This window comes from Cibotium barometz, chromosome 14 (genome assembly GCF_041138505.1).
Source record: "Cibotium barometz isolate CiBa-2024 chromosome 14, ASM4113850v1, whole genome shotgun sequence".
Classification (NCBI taxonomy): Eukaryota; Viridiplantae; Streptophyta; class Polypodiopsida; order Cyatheales; family Cibotiaceae; genus Cibotium; species Cibotium barometz.
The window spans coordinates 13,301,608-13,309,258 of NC_141059.1; the positions used below are offsets into that span (position 1 = coordinate 13,301,608).

The following is a 7,651-nucleotide window of genomic DNA, read 5'->3' on the forward strand; positions in this document are numbered from 1 at the left end:
GTCACTTGAGATGCATGATATATGATTATGTGACACGCCATGGTACACTACAACATGGTGTGGCTATTAGCAAGGATTCCTAATAGATACAAGGATTCGGTGCAATGACCATGGATGATGGAGTTCCTCTTACCGATGTGGTGTTGGATTTTTGTTCCAGATTGTTAGATGCACCATTATGTTTTCCTTTTGATCTTGGAGGTCATATATTTGTTTCATGGTTGGATAGTCTACATTGTGGTTATCCATTTGACCTAGGAGGATTATCTAGCCATATCGCCGACATGGGTGTTCTATATTGTTTGTTTGATCTAGGCAGTTTGAGAGCCATTGCTTTGGATCATTGCTTTGGATTGTACATGGCTTGGATTTACATTTCGTCCAGTTGTATGGATTACCTCATCTTCGGGGCGATACTCATAGATTTTCCATTTGACCCTGAAAGATATCCAACTAGCCTCATCAAACGAGAGGAGTCCTTTATCTTTTCCATTTGACCCCGGAGGTCATGAGACTCATGTATTGGTATTGGCTCTCTAGGATGGTGACATTTGTTTACGTATTGGGCTCCTTGTATATAGCCTTTGTATTTGTTTTGTGCACGACTGCCCTTTGATTTCGAGGACGAAATCATTGTAGAAGGGGATGGTTTGTAATGAAGTAGATTTGGTTGCACATACACATGGGGATGGGGCCTATGCACTTGGGCTTAGGGTCATTTACATGTGCGGTGGACACAAAGTGTAAATAGTAGGCCAAGGGCCAAGCATAAGTTGGAATAGGCAAATGGGGCCAAGAGTAAGTGGGGGACACAGGATTATGGGCCAAAGGCCAAGGAGGGTGGACATTAATAAGTGTATGTGAAAAGGGGGCCATGGTATATAGGCCAATAGGAATTACTAATCATAATTAACTCATACTAATCAAGATTACATCAAGCTCTCATGGCAACCTTGCCCTTCTCTTTGCTCATGGATGGTGCTCCTACACCCATGTTGTCACTCCATGCTTTGAGTGACCAACCCTAGTTTCTTGCATATGAAATTTATTAACGTAGAAGAAATAAATAATACATTTTAAAAATAGATCTCTACTATGTTTGATATAGAAGTCAAGGCTAACTTCATGCAAGAAAGTTGGTCAAGTGCAAGTGACTTGAATGTCAAAGTTGGCACTCATAATCGAATGCATCAATCAAAGATCTAGCTCCATAAATATTTTTTTAAAATTGTATACAAAATTCCTATGGAAGAAGAAAATTAATTTAAGAAAAAATAAAATAAAACGATTACCTTGATGTAATTTGAAGAGTATCTAGATTGTTACTCTTCTATTTCTCAATGTTGTCACCATTTGAAAATTACGATTTCAGGCTAGTATATCCATGTGATGGACTTCTATGTTTTGATGTGATTCGCTCCAGCATATATGGTAAAGCAAAAAACTCAGCCATGACTTTTGCTAAATCACTCTCATGCCTATCTTTTACTAAAGGAAATCAGGAGTATGTGAAGGTGTACAAGTGTGCTAAGGCACTTGTCTGCCAATGGACCATAAAGGGCCTTCCATAGAGAGAGAGAGAGAGGTGCACATAGAGAGAGAGAGAGAGAGAGAGAGAGAGAGAGAGGGTTGTTGTTGCATGCTACTTTTTGGTACAAATGACGTTTAATTTTTCATTAAAAAAAGCTTTCACGTGCATAGGTTGCTAAAAAGTAACATTAACGGTTGGAAAAAATTTAGAGAAATAAAAACTTGTAACATTGCAGTGACTAATTAATGAAATTTCAAATTCTCACTCATTAGTGGCCCCTATTATATATAATACTTATAATTTTTTATACTAGTGTGTGTGTGTGTGTGTGTGTATATGTGTGTGCGTACATACATACATACATACATATATTTATGTATGTATGTTTGTATGTATGTGTATATGTATTTATGATTATAAGTCTTAAGACTTTAGTTTAAGGTGCATTTCACATATAATTAATTAATTTTGATTTATTTTTTTAAGTTAAGGCTATCATGCCTGCCTTTGTTGTAGTATGTATATAGCATTTTTTGAGATTTGGTTGCCTAGCTCTTTTCATGTAGCCTTGACTCTAGTAAATGTTGTATATATTTTATGCAGCCTTGATCTTATAAATATTGTATATATTTCCTTTTTAATAGTTTTTAATTTTTTTGAATGTTTAAATATAGATATTAAAAGGTTTTTTAAGGCATAGTTTTGCATTTTTGAAGGTTTTTTACTTGATTACTTTGTGGAAAAAATTTTGAGTTTTAAATTTTTGTCTAAAGTTTTGAAATCTTCCATGTATAAGGTATTTGTATTTGTTTCTTCCATATATAAGGTATTTTCTATAATAAATGTTTGTATTTGTATTTGTATTTGTATTTGTTGTAATAAATGTTTTTAGTGAACAACTCTCTTCCTATATGGGTGAAGTTGGTCTTCCCAATATTCAACACTTTATACCACCAATGTGTATAGACACAGTAGAAGTGCTTATGTATATTAAAGGAGTGATAAAGTACATGTGCATATCACACACCAATGCAAATAGGGTGTAAACCTTGAAGGTTTGCATGTGATGAATTACTTGCATTTTAGAGGATGATGGATCATGAATCTTTTTGCCATGGGACGTTGTGGCTCCAAATTCAAGCAAGCATAATGTATTTTAAGGTAGATATGTTTGCGCTCATTATAAGGACTAGTCTCCACACCCGTCCTCTGGATAGAAGAGAAAAGGGTACCATAGAGATAGGCCTTATATTTGAAGCCCATTTTGGGCCTCATGGTCTACTTTAAGAACACACTAAACTTGGCTACCTATATATGAACACACCATGCTTGCCATACATATTCACGAAAGGAGCTCCTCAAGCACTTACTTTTCTTTGAAGAAAGCACCAAACTTGGCATACATATACATCTGGCATACATATCCATGAGAGCATTCCAACCCAGTCTAGTGGTGACAAAACTTCTCAAATCTTTAGCAAGAACAATCTTAACATACGTGGTGGTCACAAAACCTATCCACATGAATAAAATAAAGAAGGTTATAAATAGTGTCATATTAGTTGCCTTCTCGCTCTCATTTATGAGTCCATGATAGGATAACACAAAAGGTAGAGTCTAGTCCACAAACCAATGCAAAGCCAATAAAATCCTCTATCATCGACACACAAAAAATGTCAAAAAGAGTGACAAAAAAGTAGATCAGTGCTCTATGTAGAATCATCATCATTGACTTGCACATAAATTGTCTCATAAGTTAATAAGAACCACACAATTTACTTCTCTTTACCTCACTAAACATAATTGATATGGAAAACCAAATCAATAAATTTACATCCCCTTTGGATGACCGCACATAACCAACACTAAACCCATCAAAGATCATTCATCTTTAGATATAGTATTTCTCCTTGAGGTGTTTGTGCTAGAACACCAAACAATTTGCATGCACTTGATATCGTAATACCTCTTTGTAGAGGACATTGGCTATGTAGACTTTGTTTGTACTTTTAATGCTACTTTCGTGGTGCACAATATCTTTTATACACTTTCACTGTTTTGGATGATCTAACATGTGACATAGCAGCATACAATTGTCCATGTGTGAATACTTGTGTGGTTAAATAAAGTCTCAACACACTCAATGTTTGTCCTAGGGAATTATTTATTGACATATCATTTCATAGGAAATTGTCTCCTTCTCATATCAAAAGGCAATTAAAGCATAGATGGTATGAATGTTATCCTAGGAATAAAGACCCTGTCTCTAATGTTTGTATCTGTGAAAATTTTGCTTCTATCACTTTTGAGTAAAATTTCTTGCATATCAGTCTGGTACCATTACAAAGTCTCCACTGAGGTTCCAAGTTATGGAGAAAAATGATAGGAGTATTCATCTTTAGAAGCAAGCGATGAGAGGAGGGTAACCACCACCTATGTTCAAACTATTCAAGTACTCAATTGCATACAATATTCTGTCATGTACAAAAAAGAAAGAACCGAATCTGCACTTACGTATTCTTTTTCAAGTCTAGGTAATACACTCAAGGCTAGTTCATTGATCTCATCAACCTCTTGATTTTGTGGTGCAAGAATAGCATGGTCTTTGAAGAAGCATGCATAGTCCTCCACTCTTTGAAAATCTTTGTACACCCATTCTACCAAACTCTACAGGGAGTTCCCATGAATCAACATTCACTCTGGAATTACCACTCTACCTTGATTGTTTGGAGAGCCATCTCTAATTTGTAAAGTCCATTTGATAAATTCTTGTTTTGTACCATCATAACCAATTTGAATGACTTGAATATTTTGGGTAATATTTAAAACATTCACATATCTCCAAATATATGATTGGCACAATGTTGCATCAATAATATCCTCACATGATCCCTCGTGTGTGTGTGTGGGGGGGGGGTAAGATTTGCCTAAAGTCACCACTAAAGAGTATAATTTTTCCTTCAAACATTCTATCACTTTGTATTATGTCTTTTAATGTCATATCCAATGCTTCATATGCATACCGATGCATCATTGGAGCCTCATCCCAAATGATCAATCTCGCAAGCTTCAGCATCTCAGCCAATGGGCTATTCAATTTAATACGACATGTGCTAGAAACATTGAGAACCAATGGGCTATTCAATTTAATACGACATGTGCTAGAAACATTGAGAACCAATGGGATTTTCTAATGTGAGTGTGCAATTTGTCCATTTGAGAGTAACAATACAACTATTCTAGAAGATGCACATGCCAAAGCAACTTGATTCTCTCCACGTAATCGAGATAGAAGGCATTATAAAGATACGTTTTACTTGATCCACCTGGTCCATCAAGGAAAAGCACCACCATTGTTCAAATAAAAGGCCTCAAGGATAGTATAAAATTCTCTTGATTGACAACTATTAAGACTCCTTTTCATTAAAAGAGCTAAATCAGCCTGTTGTTGGAACAGAATCAAATAGCTTCTCTTCCATCAATAAACCATTGTTGGCTGTAGCAACACTTGATCTATTAGGAAGAGGAAACCCTTCAAAATCATGTAAACATTTTCCATGTTATTGTAAGAGGTCTTGCATGTGTAACAAAGCTTGATTCTTGGCTATAGAATGACAAACATTAACATCCTCACACCTTCTCTGCAAGCCATGAAAAAAATCATTTGAAAGTTCGATAGAGAATTTATTGCAAACTACTCTAAGTTAGTTTTAAAGGAGATATATAAAAATGTGAGATAGAAGTTAGAACTCTATCAATCATTAAGACATATATTTCAGCCCTGTCACTAAACTTCAGCCCTTTAAGACGTTTTTTAGCCACCTTTATTTTGGCCACCCATTTTTTAGAGGTAAAGTATGCATATATGAACATATGCATACATTTACAAATGTTTGCATGGTCAAACATATGCATATAAAAAAACTATGGCTCAAATGATCCTTACGTAGGTGGTGGAGACTGGCATGCCTAAAACCCAACATTTTCTTTTCTCTCTCTCTCTCTCTCTCTCTCTCTCTCTCTCTCTCTCTCTCTCTCTATATATATATATATATATATATATAGAGAGAGAGAGAGAGAGAGAGAGAAAGAGAAAAGAAAATGAGTTTTAAAATTTTCTCTAAAGTTTTGAAATCTTCCATGTATAAGATATTTGTATTTGTATTTGAAATCTTCCACATATATGAGGTATTTGTATTTATTTCTTCCATGTATAAGGTATGTGTATTTGTTTCTTTCATGTAGTATAAGGTATTTGTATTTGTTGTAATAAATGTTTTTAGTGAGCAACTCTCTTCCTATATGGGTGAAGTTGGTTGTCCCAACATTCAACACTATATACTACCAATGTGTAGACAATAGAAGTACTTGTGTATATTAAAGGAGTGACTAAGTACGTGTGCATATATATCGCACACCAATGCAATAGGATCCAATGCAAATAGGGTTTGAACTTTGAAGGTTTGCATGTGATGAAGTACTTGCGTTTTAGAGAATGACGGATCATGAATCTTTTTGCAAACATGGGACCACTGTTTGAAAAAGCCCAAGTTTAGTGTAGTTTGCACAATGTGCGTATTTTAAAAAATACCTTCGAATTTAAAGCTTGAAGGTAAAAATACTATAAGATAAAAACCTTCAAAATTTCAAGATTTTTCTTCATAAATAATTTCCCGTCAAAATTTGAAGATTTTTCTTCATAAATAATTTCACAATTTTTAGATGAAGGTTTTCCACTTTTGGGAAAATAATATTTTTCGAACACTGCGTGAGACCTCGTGGCAGCAAAACATAATGTATGTTAAGGTAAATATGTGCGCGCTCGTTATGAGGCAGGCATCTTCCATGTGAGTCACACAGTGAGTGACACATGCAGGACTGAGATGTTTATGATTGGCCGGACTGCAACCTGACACGATGATGCGATGGTCACTAACGTTTAATCGAGACGTTCTGTGTTCTCTCACGCGACTCAATGCTGCTCGGAGCGGGCCCTTGATACAGGTCTTGTCCTGTGAAAAGTTCCCAAGTGTGGTGTAAGAGGACACACACAGAGAGAGAGAGAGACGGAGACGGAGACGGAGTCGCTTAACGTCGAGTTAGAAGGTTATACACCGGCGGAGAGAGAGAGAGAGGGGGGAGGGATTATGGCCGCTCCACCGGCAACAACGTTACTGTTCTTTCTCTTCTTCATAGTGTTAGCGCCGCATGCAGAAATATGGTGTAGCGGAGGTTCAGCAGTGGAGCCGAGCTTAGCAAGAAACGTTCGTCTGCTTCCCGGCTGCGGGACTGCATCAGCAAGAGAGAACGAAATTGGAGGTACAGAGATCTGTCTATCTATTCGAGAAAATTGTGTGTGTGTTTGTTTTGGGGTTGGGGCGGGGGGCTGTGTCGCGCGCGCGCGTGTCGTGTGTGAGTGTGTGACTCGCCTGGAGGCTGGCATTATTGTTGTCCTTTTTATATGCTTTGCAGGCTCTCTCTTCGACGAGCCCTACAAAGGACGCAAGCCCCACGAGCCTCCTGCCGTTGACCTCTCTCCTCCTCCTCTTTCACAACCGCCACCATGCCCATGGCGTGTGTGCCATGGCAACTAGATTCCACATCTTATATGGCCTCTCCACGACTTCAAAGATATACTCCTCTCATCCTCTCTCTCTCTCTCTCTCTCTCTCTCTCTCTCTCAAACTCATCTCTCTCTCTCAAACTCATCACATCCATTGTGAAGTTGTCTACTCTTTTCTTGTCTTCTTTGTATCTTAGTGGGTTTACACATTATGGGTGCCCTCGACATTTTCGATAAAATTTACCATGTTTCTTAAACATTCAGGGGGAGATCTTGCCCACCCAACTGCGTGGATGGGGAGTCTCCCTCGTCCATCTCCCCGCCCATCCTTATTTCAAGAAAAGGCATGGAATTTTGCTCATATGTGTAAAGCTCCTAATTCTCGTTTTGAAGTTTTCATTCTGATTTTTATCTTATCTTTTATTGTCATCTTTGTACGTTATTCTTGTTTCAAAGTTTTCATGTTTTGAACCCTAGCTCATGTCTTATATTCTAAAGTTCTTTACAAACAACAAAACCTAATTAAATTAGAAGTTTTTACCTTTTGCCGCCTTGCA

The 7,651-nt window shown here is 37.0% G+C and overlaps 1 long non-coding RNA gene across 1 annotated transcript; it reads left to right on the top strand.

The window, feature by feature from the left end:
- The first annotated feature begins 6,453 nt into the window (after positions 1-6,453).
- LOC147631677 (uncharacterized) lies at positions 6,454-7,351 on the top strand. Its single transcript, XR_015267257.1, has 2 exons — positions 6,454-6,850; positions 7,004-7,351. It is a non-coding gene; the product is annotated as an uncharacterized LOC147631677 (long non-coding RNA).
- The last annotated feature ends 300 nt before the right edge of the window (positions 7,352-7,651 follow it).